This window comes from Meles meles, chromosome 13, assembly GCF_922984935.1.
Source record: "Meles meles chromosome 13, mMelMel3.1 paternal haplotype, whole genome shotgun sequence".
Classification (NCBI taxonomy): domain Eukaryota; kingdom Metazoa; phylum Chordata; class Mammalia; order Carnivora; family Mustelidae; genus Meles; species Meles meles.
The window spans coordinates 84,787,628-84,805,465 of NC_060078.1; the positions used below are offsets into that span (position 1 = coordinate 84,787,628).

At 52.5% G+C, this 17,838-nt stretch overlaps 1 protein-coding gene across 1 annotated transcript in view; it reads left to right on the forward strand.

Moving 5' to 3' along the window:
- The first annotated feature begins 242 nt into the window (after nucleotides 1-242).
- MGMT (O-6-methylguanine-DNA methyltransferase) overlaps nucleotides 243-17,838 on the forward strand; it is a 276,571-nt gene continuing 258,975 nt past the window's right edge. Inside the window, exon 1 of the mRNA XM_046027812.1 lies at nucleotides 243-358. The gene's annotated coding sequence lies outside the window, so the exon portion shown is untranslated. The remainder of the gene's footprint in view (nucleotides 359-17,838) is intronic.

The following is a 17,838-nucleotide window of genomic DNA, read 5'->3' on the forward strand; positions in this document are numbered from 1 at the left end:
GGCGCCGCCGCACTGGGCATGCTCCGACCGGGGCGGCGGGGTAGGGGAGAACGCAGGTCCAGCCCCACCTCGCCTTTTAGGCCCCGCCTCCGCCCCGGCCCCGCTTCCCGCACTTCCTGGCCCCGCCCCCTCTGGGCCCCGCCCCTGCGCGCTTTGGCTCCCCGCACCCCCGCCGCGCTTCCGTCACGTCCCGGCCAGGCCCCACCGTGGCCACGCCCCCAGAGCTTCCCGGTCCCGCCCCCGGCCGTCCCGGTCCCGCCCCCGCTCCCCGGACGTGACCCGGCGTGTGCGCGGCCTCCTGTGGCACTTGGATTTTCCGCGCTCTCAGCTCCTCGGGGTCTGCGGCCCGGGTACTTTGGTGAGTGTCTGGGTTGCTGCCCTCCCGCAAAAGTCGGGGCCTTTCTTAGGATGAGCCGTCGTCTGAAGCCTGTGGTTCTATGGGCACCTTCCTGTCGCCATAGGTGTGGGGCCTGCCCTCATCCTGCCCCTCCACCCAGGCCCCACGTGCGCCCGGGTGCGCCCAGGTGCGCCCAGGTGCGCCCAGGCTTGGCCCGCCTACCCCTGGCCTGGGCTCCTGCACCACGTTGCGCTGCGGTGACTGCGGCCCACTGTGGGCTGCGGGCCGCCCCACCGCACCTCTAGTTGGCCAACACCTTCGACCTTGTCCCTGCGCAAGGCCCTGCCCTGCCCTGCTCTGCTGACCTGCACCTGGGGCCGCCCTCCGCCTTCTGTTCGCAGGAAGCTTCTCGAGGGCCTACGCTGGCCCTTCCTTGCAGTAATCAGCCTTTAGCCTACTTCCTGTGCAGAAATCCACACGTCCTCCTTCAGACAGCGCCGGAGGAGGACCCCATTCTGGGGCCTCATTATCATGGCTGGTGTTTGTGTTCGTTTCGCCCTAATTGCCTCTGTAAACACTTAGGGTGAACAAGCGGAGTTTGAGAGCCATTTACCACGCTGGGCGCCATAATCCCCACGTCTGGATCCTACAGTAGAGCCGTGTTCAGAACCGCACATCCCTCCCCGCCCACCGGCGTTTCCCAGACGTTGGAATGGTCTTGGCTCCCAAGGCCTCTGCTCGGGACCTGACTTTCTGCCTGGAGGCACATTTTGTAGATGCGAGCACAGCGGTTGGTTCGGGCAGCCGTCTTGCAGAAGGAGGCTGCTTTGTCCAGGGGCGTCACCTCTGTTGTGGCCGAACCAGACGCTGTTGCACATAAGGAACACAGAATCGGACTATTTAATTCCGAGTCTGGAGAGTGTCCAAGGCAGGCCGTCCTCTCCATCTCCAAAAGACAGATGATGAAGAGATAGCTTTGTTGTTTCCAAGTCCTTCCATAGGTAAAACACAGAGGTGCAGATGCACGCAGGGGCCAACACAACTTTAAGGAAACAATGTCAGAGCTCTCCTCCCCATCCCTGCCACTCCCCCCGCCCCGCAGCAGTGAGTTCAGACTGTGTTAGCTCGGACACATCGTCCTGAAGGCAGGCCACACCATGTCCACACTTGGGGAGGTCCAGAGTCTGCTGGTAGCAAAGGAGAGTTGGCCTTCTTCTGGCAAGTGTTGTATTTCCTCCTGGGTCCTTGTCTTGAGCTGGGATTTGAGTAGTAGAGTCTGGTACGGTAAGCGGGTGGGGTGAACTGGGCCTGAGTACAGAGTTGTAGAGTACGGCAGCTTTCCCACGTGAATGCACGTTTCATTAAAGCAAACCTGTACTTTAACAGCCAGCTCCTGCAGTTACTAGACGCTGCTCAAAAAGCCTCTGCTGCTGGCGAGGGAAGTTTAAAGAGCGAATGCGCCAGGTATGGACGTGCTGGAACCGTCTCACTCTTGTTCCGCGGAGATTCTCAGACCTTTCCTTTCCTCTGGTTTGGGGTCTCACTTGGACCCTTCACCTGGGCCTTCTGTCCCCACAATTCCCTTTGCCGGGGTATGGGTGTGGGCCTAGTCTGTCCGTGCGGGAAAGGAGGGTGGCGGGGCCCGAGGGAGAAGGGGGCCTCCCTGGTGTTCCTGCGGTTTCCTCTGCTCCTCCGCCGCTCCCGTCTCAGGAGCCCAACAGGGTGCTGCTCAGTGAACTTACTCAACTGCCTGTAGTTTTCTGGTTGTGCAGAGGACACCTGGAAGCTGGGGATTCAAACCACCAACGCTGTTCTCGTCCAACTCCCTGATTTAGGCCTCAAGGCTCTTTTCAGTTTCTAGTACAGTCTCCTTAATAGAAAAAACATGGAAGCAAAACAATATTTTCTGAACTCTTTTCCTGTAGTCACGTGTTAAGGTTATTGTCAGGTTTGTTTTCATACTCCACTCTGACCTTATCTAACTACTTAACTATCAAATTCCTCTTGTAGGTCAACTTACCCTGAGGGTTTTGACTTCCTATCGTGTCTCTGGTCCCTGCAGACATGTAGGATGGGGTCCAAGTCTCCGAAAGGCCCTGAGCTCATTTGGCTACTGTCTTAGTCCTTCCTGATGGGTTTCTTGTTCCTGGGGTAGGTACCTTCTGGGGTAGGTACCTTCTGGTGCAGGTGCTTTCTGAAAGAGCTTGGGTCTTATCTCCGAATGTCACCCCAAACCTGAAGCTGTAAAAATCGGGAACATGTGAATTATAACATTACCAGTGGGTGCGAGTGGATTCCCTGTGAACCTTCTCCTATGCGCGGACGAGCAAACAAACCCAGCAGCACCCCATTCTCGGTTTGAAGTGGAAGTATGTGTGCTTGTCTGCATGGGAGCGGGGATTTGAGCTGTGCAGGAGAGCTGGTTTTCCCGTGGGTCCCAGGATGCATCTCCCCCTTCTGTTAGCTCTGGAGGCCTGTCTTGGGCAAAGGTAGATGGAAGTTTGAGACCCAGTGTTGGAGACAGAACACCGCCAGGTGTGTGTTCTGTGACATTTGGGTGACAAGTGCGTATTTGCTGCTCAGTGCAAGAGTCATTTCCTTTTGATGTAAAAAAATTCATAATAAAGAGCTTAGATGGGGGCAGGGGGCAGGGTGCAAGGTTTTGGGAAAACCATAGAGTGAATATATGGAATGTAGTGAATGACTTATTCCTGTGTATCGCTGTTAAAATGAATTGTCCAAGAAGAAGAATACATCATTTTGTGACCTTTTGTAACCTTTGAAGGAATCCGAGTGGTTTTGGCAGATGGGGCTTACACGTAAATTGGTCACAGTGTCTTGCCAAGGTGCTCAGACTCTCCCTGGCAGCGAAGCCCGTGGGGGGCAGCGGCGTGCCTGATGTCTGCCGTGGTGAGCTACTGAGTAGGCAGCCCCAGGGGCCACCGACCCCGCAGTGACGCCATTGGCTGCGTGTTAAATGCTGAGGCTCATTCTTGATGCAAGTTGTTTTCAGTTCGACTGGGGACTTCGAGGAGTTGGGGGGGTTCTCCAGGGAGGCAGGCCTCCCGTCCCTGTCCCCCGCTCCTGGCGTAGACTCAGGCTTGTGAGGCAGCGGTGGTAAAACCAGTTAAAAGTTCCACAGAAACATTTCCTTTCAGACGCTAAACTTGTTGTCTGTGTACGTGCAGCGCCATGAGAGGGATTGAGCGAGAGTCACCGATGCCTCGTATGTTCACGTCGTCTTGTTAGAAGACTTTCCTGCCGGCAGCACGTGAGAAGTCAGCAGGGCGTGGGCCGAGCTCTGTCCCCGGTTCCCGGAAGCCCCGTGCAGCCGCCCACGGCACCCCGCCGCCGGCAGCCCGCGGAAAAGCAGGCACTTGTTAACTCCGTTTGTTTTTATTATGGACATCGATCTGCCCGTCGCAATAATGCATTTATGGACATTTTTCTGCAAGCACAGCGCTGGTGGCAGTTTTTACTGACAAATGGAGTCATATGGATAGTCGTTTAGAAAACTCTTACCTTATTGACAGATCGGGCAATTCCAGCCCCGCGCGTTGAGAGGTACCGGGATGGGTGAGGAGAGCGAATTGAATCGTGGGGCAGAATACGGGATGGGACATTTAAATGTTGACATTGACTGCGTAACTGGTGGTTAATTCTCGCTTGTTTTGACATTGCTAGCTACTACGGTTTACTCCCTGGTCAAAAGGGCTAAAAGCTGGGACCAAAGGTGTTTCCTTCAGATTCTGACCCGCGTGTTTGGGGTCATTAGTAAGAGCCGCCACTGAGTGTGGGATCCATTGCTGTCCTTGGAGTGGGCCGTGCACGAGCAGCAGCAGATCAGCATTCTCCGACATTGGTCTGAGCCCGGCTGCTATCAGAATTACTGAAGGTGCTGGTTAAAGGGCAGATGACAGGGCTCCTTAGCAGACCTATGGGGTCAGAACCTGGGGACCTGTGTTTCTGCAAGCTTCCCCGGGTATTCTAGGGACCCTAATGTTTGAACATCTCTTGAGAAATCTTTGGGATGGCTGAGGATTATAATGCTCCAGCCCAGACAAGCTCCGGAGCTCCCTTTCCAGAAGGATCCGTTTGCGCCAACATCGTTCTCCGTCGTCTGTGCTTATGGGTCTGGTGTACGGCTTTGTAACTCCTTAGGGACATGTGAATCTCTCAGATTGCAAACCCAACATGTTATCATAGCGTTATAGTTTTCGGGCTTGTGGTTAGGACAAAAGATGCAGATGTTACCAAAACTTTGGCGTTACTTTTACAAACAAACGTTAAGCTTGGACAGCCATATTATATTTCACTCCCATCTTTCCTTCTGACTGGCTGGTGTTGCTTTTCTCCCCGTGTGGGTAGAAGCATTTTCATGGTTTCAGGTGAGGGTTCATTTTCAAATACACAACTGAGTGTGTTTCTGTGGAACTGAGTTGAGTTTTATTTCAACGGGGCCTGAGTGGTGTCAGGGAGAATAATGGGAAGGATTTGGGTGGTTCCATTTACTAGTTAGGTGACTTTATTTTTGTTTGGGGGTTTTTTAGAGCAAGAGAAAGAGAGAGTGTGCAGGGGAGAGAGGGAGAGAGGGAGAACCTCAAGCAAGCTCTATGCCCAGTGTGGAGCCCAAAGCGGGGCCCGATGTCATCACCCTGAAATCATGACCTGAACCAAAAGCAAGAGTCGGATGCTTAACTGACCGAGCCACCCTGGTGCTCCAACTATTTGGGTGACTTAAAGCAAAGGTTAAACCCCAAGCTGCCTCCCCATCGGGCTGATGGCAGTGATCATGCCTAGTCTGTCTACCTGGGTGAGTATAAGCACATGAATCAAAAACCGTGAAGCGCTGCCTGCGTGGGAATGTTAGTCTGAACCACAGTCCCATGTGGGAATGAGATTGTACTTGGAGGAGGGGAAGGAAGGAGCCAAACAGAAGTCCTGGTTTCCCTCCAGCCCAGCTGGCGTCCTTGTTTTCTAGATGCGCAGATGACCCCGGCTCCCCTGCGGGGCAGCACGCACAGGGGTAAGTGTGCAGCCTCCGGTAACAAGACGGTGTCTTGGACGTGGTTGTATGACCTTGAGTAAACTGACTCTAGTTTTCTGAGCCGCGGTTCCCCCCAGATAGGGATAATGGTGCTGCCATCCATAGGGTCGCTACTGGCTGTTGGGAGGGAGTCATGTCTGCAGACCACACTGGTGAGCCCCGAATGACAGTGACGGTTGACGTCTGTTTGCTCGGAGCCACCAGCTGGTTTTTCGGAGGAGGCTGGGCTGGTGCTGGAGTCTTGGCTGCCGGGTTCCTCCTCCACGTGTCTGTGATTCCAGGGGCTCACGGCCTTCTGTCTGGTCTGGAGCGGGATGTGGCCCAGAGCTCATCAGCCAGGATTCTCCTATTCTTGTTGTCTCCAGGAGGGGGTTCCCTCTGCTGCCAGTTTCCATCTTCTCCCCGCTGACACTGCGAACTACGGAGGTGCCTGGTCTCGAGGTGTTTCCCACTCAGTCGGCAGCGCTGCGGGTTTCCGTGTTCCATGCCCACGGCAGGCTTGTGCCACGTGGGCTGGGAGCAGGCCGGTGGGCTCGGCAGGTGTGTGCCTGGTGGGCTTGCCAGGCTTCGGCAGCCCCAGAGGCTGGACAGCAGTCATCTGTCAAACTGCAAGAACGGGCTGAAGGACAACACACCGAGTCTGACACTGGGAGGGCTCGGGACCCAGCAGGGACACCAGCACAGGACAGCATTTTCCCGTGTGTGACTGTTCCAACCACAGTAGCAGGGGGTGAGGCAGTCTGTGAGGTCAGCTCTGTCCGAAATAGAAAATCCACAGTAATTTGTGTGGGTGTCTCTTTACCCACTTATTGTGGTTTAGCCCGGTAGAGTTAGGTCGTCGAGTTCCAGAAGATTCTGGCCAGCGCGGTGATGCTGTTGCTGATGACAGCACTCAGCGAAGGCTTACTGAGCTGCTCAACACAGGTCGACTTCTCCCCTGCTCAGGCTCCCAGGACCACAGAGACACCATCAGTTTGTTTTGTGTCTGAGGAGCCTGGCTCGGGGGAGGCCGAGTGGCCTGCCGGCGGCTCGCAGGGTCGGAGCGGAGCTCTGTGTTAGCTCCACGCTGTGCCGTGCTGCCTATGCAGGGGTGAGGCGGAGGAATGGCACAAGTCCTTCTGGGGCGAGATGTGGCATAAAGCAACATATACCTGTCTGTACGAACTTACGTGTTCCGACCCTCCCGGTACACACACCCCTAGTACAGGCTGAACACAGGACGTGGCGAGACCGTGTCGAAGGCGTCCCTGTACACCCCGTATGTTGCTTGAGTGGGAGCAGAGTCGTGGGTGCAGAGAAAGGAGGCGCGCTCCCTGAGGGCCAGGCTGTGTTCCCGACTTCAGCCACGCTCATGCCCCAGTCCCGACGGGCCATGGACTTGCTCCTGGTTCCAGCATTTGTGCAGAGACATGTAAGGTCTGTGCAAGTGGCCCATGGCTGCGAATCTGTGGGCTGAGCCGCAGGAACATGGACTCCGGGATGAAGGCGGGCCTGTGAGTGGGAGGGGGGGGCAGTCGGGGCTAGAAAGGAGACCCAGAGTTAGCAGGAGGCCCGCCAGGAAGGGGACTGTTTTCTCTGAGCCTCGGCCCTGGGACCTTTGTGAGTGGGGGCCACTGAGTCATCCGCTGGGGAGGAAGGAATGACAGGGAGGAGGGGGGAAAGGTCGGGGTGGCAGGTGGCAAAGTGCAGTCACAGGCATCATGTCAGAGGCGGTGTGGGGACCATTTGTGGAAAGCCAAGCGGTCCTGTAGGGCTTTCTGACAGAGCGCCCTGCGGTGGAGGAGGGTCCTGGAAGATGACTGTTCAGAATGAACTTTTTAGTGAGAAAGGAAAAACACGTGGTGTGTTTGCTTCTTATTCACAGAGAAGCAGCCCTCGGGGACGTCAGAGAAAACGATCTGGCCTTGGAAGGGTAAATAAACCCTTTCTGTCATGCTGGCATTTGGGTTCTGGAGTGGGGGCTGTCTTCTGTAACCTCGCCTGGGCAGAAATGTCAGCAGGGAGGAGGGGGGCTCACTCACAGCACAGCCGCCCCGGCCCGTTCTCCGCGGGGGCACCGGTACGTGCCCGCAAGTGCTGGTGGGAGCTTGAGGCCACACTGTCAGGTTCAGGTGGGCAGTCACTCCAGAATACAGACCGAAGGGACAGCCTGCGCCTGGTCTCCTTCGGGAACGATGCTGCAGCCTTCTGCCTGCCAGTGTTCTCAGGGTGTGCTCCCGTCTGAGCCCCTGTGGGGGTCAGCTGCTGGGGCTTCTGGCGGGGAGCCGGCCTGCCCACCCCAGGGCTGTGTTTGAGGTTCTCGCCCGGGTGAGGACGGCCCTGGTTGGGGGGTGCCAGTGGTTGAAGGTGGTTGGAGAAGGCCCCCCAGGGACAGGGACTTGTGAGGGGGCCGTGAGCCATGAGAGGTGGGTGGTTTTGTGGTGAAGGGAGACCTGGGCCGCGCCACCGGGAGGGTTTGGGAAGGCCACCCGCTGGCGTGGTGTAGGACAGACGGAAAGGCACCAGTGGGTTGCCTGGAGTCAAGGACGAGGTGCGTCGAGGCTGCCTGGCTGGGCTGGCCTGTGTACTCCACACCGGTGACAATCACCTGGCCGAGGTCCTAGAAACGGGGTCCTGAAGTTGTCATGGTTACGTAGTGACGTCATTGGCAGGCCGTGCTCCTGTGGGGCGCTGGAATGGGGGGGGCGGGGAGCCAGAGGTCCTGAGCACAGCACCTGATCAGAACAGTGTTCTGTGTAGTGACGTCACTGGGCTCTGCTCCTGCGGGGGCTGGGGGTTGGGGCCAGGACGCACGGGTCCCGAGCACAGCGCTGATCAGAACCGTGTTCTGTTTGCGGCCGCTCTTGTTAGTAAGGCTTTTCACACTCAAGTGGAAGTTCCTAGAATAATGGGCAAAGAAAAGAAATGATATATTTCCAAAAGTTACTGAATTTAGCTAGCTATCCCAAGAAAAGCCCATGTGTGCTATTCTTTATTGTGCAGAAAAATTTGTTTCTGTCACCACTGTGTTACCATCAGATTAAGCTGTCGAGTCAGATGGATGCGGAGCATTGCGCCGGCAAGTCTGCTGATGAGCGCCCGGCGCGCCTGCCCAGCCCATCCGTCTCCGGCGCTGGCGGGGTGCGGTCCCCCTGCGCCAACAGGGAGCTGGCGGGGTGCTGCTCCGATGCTGCTCTTGAAATTTGTTCCAAGAACTGTCAGAACGAATACGCAGGTTCTGAAATGGAGTAAATGTTCTTAAGGTTCGGCATATTCACCCTTTTGGCTGCAGTCAACCCCTGGAAAGGTCATCTTGTGCCCACCAGCAGGGCGGGCTCTTGGAGAGCTCTGTGTTCTGTCCGTCCTGGGTGACCAGTGGCTTCCTGGGACACCTGCTTTCCGGGCTAAACCCGGGAGGTCCTGGGTGAGCTGGGGTGGGGGGTGCTGGAGAGAGTCCTTGGTGACGTCCCTGCTGCCGCTCTCCTAATAGCTTGAATCCATGTGGGGCTCGAGCTATGATCAGTACTTCATGTTGCTTTTGGTTTTCCTACAAAAAATATGGGCTTTGAAAATTTCCTCTTAGCTTTTTTTTTTTTTTTTTTTAATTTTTTGGGGTTGGGTTTTTTGTTGTGTTGTTTTATTTTTTTGTTTTTTTGGGTTTTTTTTTGCTTTTTTTTTGTTTTTGAGGCTTTTTTGCTTGCGCTTTTTTCCCCCATGCGTGTATTCAGAACATTTCCTTCTGGACTGAGATCACCATTGCTATTCTTGTGGAATTGTCTGGACTGTTGGCCACTCCAGCAGGACCTCCAGAGCTTTTGGTTCTGATTTCCTGGGTGATTTTCCTTTTCTGCATGGTGAGGTTTCTTCTGGGAAACCTTCTCTGAGCCCAAGGTGGTTCTCCTCCCAGCCACCGTGTGTCTGACAGTTAAGACAGGCTGGATTCCTGGATGGGTTAGTTAAATCTTCTTTTGTGTCGGCCAGAATAAGTGTTTCCGGCAGTTTTCGGGTTAGAAGCAAACATGTGTTGTGCCTCAGTGGTGTCTGGCTGTCATGCAGAAAGTCCCACTTGCTCACTGAGAAGCCCGCTCGTGGCTGCCCGGGTTTCTGGTCTGTTTTGATTGTTGGGTGCTTGTGTTTCTGGTCTGGATTTTTTGTTTTTTTGGTCGTTCTGTTTTTTTGGAGCCGAATATGGGGCTTGAACTCATGACCCCGAGATCATGACCTGAGCTGAGATCAAGAGCCGGATGCTGAACTGACTGAGCCACCTGGCTTCTTCGCTAATAGAGCACTGGCCCCAGGCCACCTGGAGTTTACCTAGACCAGAGCATCATCGCTGGGAAGCTAGGTGAGTACTGGCCCCTCTGTCCGGCTCTCAGACTCAAGACTGCCTCCTGAGGTTTAGAACAAAGTGCTCAAGGGCTCTGGGTTTCGATGGTGGGGATTTTCAGACCTCCCTTCCTGCACCACTGAGGCAGAAGCTGCCTGGCTCATCGCTGTGACCTCAGTTGCTTGGCCTCCCAGGCCCGACATAGTCCCCTAGTTCCTGAGGGCACCAGGGAAGCTTCTGGGGAATGCCTCACCCCACACAGAATGAGGCCGAGTGCCTGACGCAGGGTATTGGCTTAGGCAGGTCCCAGACGGTGGAAGCTCCACATGTAGGCACGAGACCAGGGAGAGTCAGCCACTGATCACGTGTTCCTCCTTCTGCTGAAGTCGAGGGTCTACAGATGTTCCCAGGTCAGCCCTCCTGCCCCCCCAGATCCCAGATGGAATGAGCCTGTGGGACTCACTTTCAGCCCAATGGCCATGCACATCTGTTCTGGCACTGTGTCTAGAAGCCTGTGCACCAGGCCTTGCTGTGCGAGTGGATGGGTGGGAGACCCCATCCCCTCTTCCCGGAGCCCCCTCTGCTGACCCAGCCCAAACACAGCTGCTCTCTAAGTCCTTCCCATGCCTCGGGCCCACACACTCCCTCAGGTGTCTGTTTTACTGGCGGTGATTTCATCTCTCGATGCTGGATTTCTGTATGAGAAGCCCTCCAAGGCCGGTGTGGGCTTGTACTTGATGGAAGGCCGAGCCAAGGGTTGAGTGTGTCCTCCCAGAATTCACATGCTGAAGCCTTCACCCCCATGACTGTGTTTGGAGAGGGGTCTTTAGGAGATAACGAAGGTGAAATGGGGTCATAAGGCCCTCCTTCAGCAGGGTTGTGGAGACAGTGCTCTCTCTCCCTCCTCCCTCCTCCTGTGCCCTCCCCACTTCACTCCCCCATCCCATGTGATCCCTACAATTTGAGGGCATAGGGGAGAAGGCAGCCATCTGCAGGCTGGGAAGCGAGCCCTCACCAGACATAGAGTCAGCCACAATCTTGATCATGAACTTCAGAGCCTCCAGAACCATGAGATAATAAATGTCAGTTTAAGCCGTGTCGTCTGTGGTATTGTATTATGGCCAGTACATGGGTAAGGTGCAGACTGGTTACTTCAAAAGAACAAAACTTACTGGGGGCTTGTATATAAATTGGGATTTTGGGATGAGGGCAAGCTTGTAACGAGACGGTGCTCAAAAGTCATGTAGGATGGTTCTCAGGTTTAGCTCCTGGCATCCCCAAAGGTGTGAGTGTGTATAGAGTAGCAGAAAACAGAATAAACAGAAACGAGATACTCGTCTTACTACCAGGGACCCCAAAGGTTGCAGAAAGGGGATGTGGCAGGTAAGGCAAGAGATGCCTAGAGGGCTGGTAGACTGCTGGCAGGCCTGGGGACGCTGTGGCCCTGGGTGCATGTGTTCCGGGATGCTGTCAAGACCCTCAGCGGCTGGTAGAGGGCGCGGTGGCAGGAGGGTCTGGTGTCAGTGCTGGGCGACGGGATTCGTGGGCCCGATAGGGCTGGGGAACTAGCCTAGATTTGCCGATTGGGATTTTGTACGGGTTGTTTGTTTCTTGACGTTGGTCAGTTCAGTCTCTAGTCCTGCCCGGATCAAGGAGAAGCATGGGGCCATCCTGTTGGACACCAGCTAGAATTCTAAGAATCGTTCGGTTTGCTACTTTTCATGCTCAGTTGTCTTTCAGGGTTTTTGGAGGCCTCTGTTGAGTTGGGGACCTAGCAAGGCATTTCTCACTGGCCGTTGCCGGCCTGCAGTCGCGTCAGATTGGCCTGTGTTACATCTGTGGCCACTGATGGGGGCACCTAGAAAGGTAGGACATTGTTAAATTCACTTCTCCCCAAGCAGATTGTGCTGTGGGGTGTAGAAGGCAGAAGGCATCAGATATGGACAGATTTTTATGCTGGTTGCGAAGAAAACTCAAGTTGCAAACTTTAACGTAATGAATTTTGCCCCTGCGCCCTCGCCATGTGGGCCAGCACCCAGCACTGTGCCCCCAGGATGCTGCTGGGCAGGGAGAGACCACTGCGGTCCGCGTGGGAGAAACGGGAATCCCGGCTGATGGAGTGTGCTGAGCTTCTTATCGTGCTGTTAATATTTAAAATGTGGATTCGAATTCTCAGTTATGTTTTATTTATTTATTTATTAGCACAGCTATGTTTGTTGTTTAATTCCATAGTGAGAGTCTCTAAGAATATGATTAACCTTGAGGGCCATCTTATAACGTAATTATTAATGATTGATTCTGTTTATCCTGGAAATCAATAAGAGAGGCATAATGGTGCGGCATGTAGCTGGGCTCGATTTCGTACATTTCGTAAACATGGTTCTGTGACAACAGTAGTACGGGATTTTCACCCGGACCGGGTATGATGAATCTGAAGCGTGTGGTTAGTTTTGCACAGTGATTGTGATACGTGGGGCTCCTTATATGACCTATGTTAATGCGGCAAGCAGTGTTAACGTGGTTGACATGTCCTGCCACTAATAGGGCGGGGATGGACAGTAATTGATCTTCCTGGGAGTGCCGTAATGTAAAAACAATTCAGGCTGTTTGAAGTATATTTTACAAGTGTGCATTGGGCCTTTGGGATGTCATATTGAAAAACCCAATTGTACAGTTACCATGGGAACCCAATTAGAATAGTTTGCTTGATTTTTTTTTTTTTGTCTTTCATCTTGACCAAAAATCTAATGTATTTTAAATGTTTTCATATGGAATTGCATTCATACACTGACTTGCTACACTTGTTTCCAGCTCTAAGCTAAAATAATGGTACATTCTCTAGTGCAGCTTTGTAAGGAAGTCTCCTGGAGAGATTTAATCAAATTTTTATGGAAAAGTTTGTACAGGTGGCGGGAGAGGTAGACGTAGTAGAAAGCATTCAGAAAGCTGGGAATGTGGTTATTTTCCTCTGATGTTCCTCTGGTTGTGCTCTGGGTGTCAGAGAATACAGCGGTGTTCCTCTGTTTTTCCTCCTATTTGCAAATGGAAGGATTAGGGCCTCAAAGGCCCTTCCTTGGGTTGCAGGGGGTCAAGACAGCAGGTGGGGTAGGACCCACCAGGTGTCTGGACTCTTCCCTCCACACCACTGGGCTCATGGGATTTGGTTTCAGAGACTTTCTGCAGTCCTAAAACTTACTGGAGATCCCAGAGAACTTCTGTGAGTCATATATCAGATTCACCACATTAGAAGTTAATGTTGAGAAATTTAAAACTATTTATTCATTCAGGCAATAACAAACCTGTTGCATTTTAATGTAAATAACACATTTTTAAATGAAAAGTAACTCTTTTCCATAAAAACAGTGAAATGAGCGGTATTGATCTACTTTTGTCCCACATCTTTGCAATGCGTGGATTAATAGAAGGGAGGAGTCTCACACCTGCCCCTGGGCCCTGTCTTGCTGTGGTGTGTTGGGCTGAAGCTTATCCAGAGAGTCTGGCTCCATACAAGAAGGTAACTGGTAAGGAAGGGCACTTCCATAGCTTTTCCGGATCATGTGGCTATCCTGTAAGATGGTGTCAGAACTCGGCAGGTATTAGCTTCTTGAAGGTTCTTCACTGGGCAGCATCTGAGCCCTTAGTGAGCTTTTTGGAGTCCCGTACGCGGAAATTGACTGGTGTGTCTTGCACCTTGAATGATTTCGTTTCATAGTTCTTTGGTCTTTGGAAAATACTGGTCTGCTGATTTACGCACATCTTCCAAACACTGGCAGGTCTCATGATGCAGTATTGAAACCTGTGCCTGTTGATACCACTGCCTTTCTCCTTAGAACAGCCTTCAGGTGGGGAGGCTGGTGGGTGGTGGGTTCCAGTCTCCCAGGTTGTGATCATCACTTAAAGCTCTCCCTTTACCATTAGCAGCAAGGACTGTCGATGCGTCGCTTACGGTGACGTGCTCCCTTTGTTTATTTTTGAGAAGATGTCTGCTGGATACCCACGTCTCAGTACCGGTCGGTGGTGACTCATTCCTACAAGTAAATTCGTGTTCCACGGATAAGTCAGCGGGTTCGTGCAAAGAGCTCCCCAGCCACGCAGTGTTCCTGCAGACCAGCCACGGCCCCACCTTGCTGCTGGAGTGCTCCCGTGCGCTGCCCGCCTGCACCCGGAATACCCCAAACAGTCGAGATTATGGAATAAAGACCCCGAGCTTGATTGCTTCTTCCAGACATTCTGGCTTGAACCTGGCTTTTCCCCCTCGACCCTGACTTTGTGGGGCGGCCGGGGAGGAGGATTGCCGCTTACTCTTCACCACCGCCTTCACTGCTGCTTCCGTCACCTCGTCACGGTCAAGTGTGGTCATCGCTGTGCTCCTCCATGGGTGCCTCTTGTCACGGGGGGACGTTTTCTCCCTCGTGCCATTCCTGTGCCGAACACACGGTTTGACCATGAGTTGAACCAGCCCTGCAGTCCGGGAGGCGCCCGCTTGGATGTGTCCGCATCGGTATGTCACACTGGCTGGGTTCAGTTTGTTCCATGTTTGAGGATTTGTGTGTCTGTGATTCCGGGGGATACTGACCCGTAGCTTTCTTCTCTGGGAGGGTCTTTCCGGTTTGGAGTTGGAGCAGCCCTAGACTCGTGAGGTCAGGCATCTCCTGTTTCCTGGAACGATTTGTGTGCTGTTAATATCATTTCTTCTTTGAACGTTTGATAGGTTTGCCAGTGAGGCCGTGCTGGCGTGCGCTCTTCTTTGTGGGAAGGATGTTTACACACAGGCAGAGTGTGATTCAAGTCATTTCTTTCTTCCTCAGTGCCTTTTTGGTAATTTGTGGTTTTCAAGGAATTTGGCCATTTCATCCCAGTTGTTTGAATTTATTGGCCCAACATTATTTTAATATTCTCTTATTGTCCTTTGAGTGTCTGTGGGATTTAAGTCAGGTCCTTGCTTTTATTACTGATACTGGTAATTTGTGTGTCTCTCTCCTTTTCTAATTGGTCTGGTTAGTGGTTTGTCCACTTCAGAGAACTAACTTTTGTTTTAATGGATTTCCACTCTCTTTTCTCCTTTACTGATCTCTTCTCTCTATTATTCCCTTCTTCGCTTCCTTTGCGTTTAGTTTGCTTTCTCTCTGTCCTCTGCCAAGGTGGAAGCTTGGATCATTGACTTGAGCCCTTGGTCTTGTCTCCTGTTGACCTGCAGCGCAGCGCGTTCCCTCCAAGCGTGAGCTCGCTGCAGCCACGTCCCGCAGACAGCTGCCTCGTTGTCTTACTTTCGTTTAGTGCCCTGCGTGTTCCCGTTTCTTCTGTGATTCCTTCTGTAACGCGAGGCTTAGTTAGAAGTCTGTCTTTTCACTTCCAAATAGTCAGGGATTTTTCTGGTATCTGTCGCTGATCTTCCGGTTTTTTACCTCGTGGTCAGAGGACATAACGTTTTATGATTTCAGCCCTAAATTTATTGAGAATTGTTTGATGGCCCGGAGCATGACCTACCGTGGTGAATGTTCTGTGGTTTGGGGGAGAGTGTTCTTTTACATGTCAGTCGGGTCAGGTGGGCTGACCGTGTAGCTCAGGTCCTCGGTCTCCTCGTTCCATAACTTGTTAGCAGTAGCGTAAAATTTGTCAGTTTCCCCTTCAAGGCTCAGCTCTGCTTCCTCTGCCTCAGACTTTTCGTTAGTTTTGTGCATATTTGAAATTTTTATGTCCTCTTGGTGAATTAACCCACTTACCCTTCTGAAACGGCCGCCTTTCGTCGTAACAGTAGTTCTGTTTTGAGATTCCTTGCTTGGTACCACGATGGCACTCCAGGTTTCTTGCCTTGGTGTTGCTGGGGCAAGTGTCCTTCCACTCGTTATATTTTTCTGATTTTGGCATTCCATCCACATGTGTCTCTTGTAGGCAGCATTCAGTATACAGTCTCTCGTTTTTAAGAGCTCCTATCAGATCAAGACTTTTTAGCGATTGGAGTATTGGGAGCGTTTGCACCCCGCGACTGTCGCTGTGGCTGGGTCTGCGAGCGCCGTCTTGCCGTCTGCCCTCGTCCCGTTTGGTCATGCAGCCTCGTTTTCCTGCCTTCTGATTATTCCGTTGTTTATTTTAGTGATTTTAGCTTAACGTGCGTCTACAGTATTGGCTTAGTAGCACTTTCTCCTTTCTTGTTAGTGGCTGCTCTCGGGCGCTGTGTGTGCATTTAGTGTGTCAGAGTCCACACTCACGTGGCACCGTTCAGCGTCTCAGACGATGGAGCATCTAGCGACAGCAGCTTCGTGCTCTCCCAAGTCCTGTTGCTCGCGTCTCGGACGTTTTATTTCTGCGTACACGCCAGACTCCAAAATGTATCATTAGTTTTGCTTTAGGCAGGAGCCATCTTTTAAAGAGGTTAAACATAGGAACCTTCCCCCGGATTTTATATTTATTTGCATCGTATCCGCTTCCTGTGCTCCTCGTTCCTCCGCGTGAACCCGGATTTCCACCTGGTGCCATATTTTTATGCCTAAGGAACTTGCAGCAGGTTTCTCAGATGTGGTTCCGTCCGTACACGAACTGTCTTCCCTTTGTCTTTTTTTTTTTTTAAGATTTTATTTATTTATTTGACAGGGAGAGATCACAAGTAGGGAGAGAGGTAGGCAGAGAGAGAGAGAGAGAAGGAAGCAGGCTCCCCGCCAAGCAGAGAGCCCGATGTGGGGCTCGATCCCAGGACGCTGGGATCATGACCTGAGCGAAAGGCAGAGGCTTAACCCACTGAGCCACCCAGGTGCCCCCCTTTGTCTTTTTTTGAAAAAGGCTTTATTTTGTTTTTGTTATTGAAAGATACTTTGCTGCTTACAGAATTCTGGATTGACCGTTTTCCCTTGCGTGTTTTGAACGTGGTGTCCATGGCGTCCCGCGCGACATAGTTCCCGAGGACCAGTGTGCTGTTGTGCTTAGCGCTTTTTCTCCGCATGGAATCCGTCCTGTCTCCCCTTCTGACCACTCGCACGGTTTTTCTTTATCACCTTGTTTCAGCAATTTGATAACGACATGCCTCAGTTTACTTCTCTTTATGTTCTCATCCTTTGGTTTCAGTGAGTTTCTTGCATGTGTGAGTGTAACGTTTTCATTCAATTTTAAGAAATAGTTAATATTTTTTCAAAGATTTTTCTGCCCTTTTCCTTTTTCTGGGGTGACTCCAGTGTGTGTCAGATTGCTTCATATTGTTCCACGTCTTACTGATGCTCTGTTCATTACCCTTCAGTCTTTTTTCCCTTCCTGGATAATTTTTTAAACGATTTTGTCTTCGTTGTCACTAGTTTCTCCCTTCTGTTGTGTCTAATCTGTTCATCACACTGGGTGTTATTTCTCCTTCTAGATACTGTATTTTACATCGAAGTTCCATTGGGGTCCTTTTCTATATCTTTCCTTAGCATGTTTTTGTTTCCTTCTATCTTGAACGTGGGGGCATCTTGATGACGACGGTTTTAGCCGGGCAGGCTGGCTCGGGGCCCGTGACTTCTGCACGTGGATTTCGTGTCAGCTCTTGGGCCTTCCGTCAGAGGCGTCTGTTTGTGTCTGTTTCTTGGCTATATTGGGTTAGTTGTGGTTGCCAGACGGCCATGCACTAAGACGGTCAAGTATGCCAGGAAACCTGGGCGGAGGCCAGCTCAGGCGAACTCCGTCGGCGAGCGCACGGGCAGCCGTGGTGGAGAGGGGAGTAGGAGCCACCCAGCACTCGCTGTGTAATTCGTACGTGAGAGAAGGACAGAAAAACCTTTACCTGTGGGAGGAATTTGTCACAAAGTTTTAAGTAAGGGATAGTAACAACTTAATCTTGGCTTTTTCCAATGACCAAATGCAGGCATGGCTTCTACACGACTTTCTTTTCCTTTGTTTTCTTGTGGGTCCTCAGTTTAAACTGGAGGGACCACGTTGTTTGGGGGACTGAGAGTGACGGTCCGGCTGGGCCGTCAGTGGTGTTCCTTGACTGGTGAAGGATGGAAGAGGGTCAGAGAGGAGTGCATAGAGGGAGGGGCCTTCTCAGGGGGAGCGCTACCCAGGAGTCCGGGGCAAGTCCGCGGATGAGCGTTAGGAGAGGATGCGGGTCGGCTGCCAGGGGGCTGCCAGAGCCGTCCCTCCTGTGGCTGCTCGGCCCTGCTGGGCCCCGTGCCCTCTGACCCT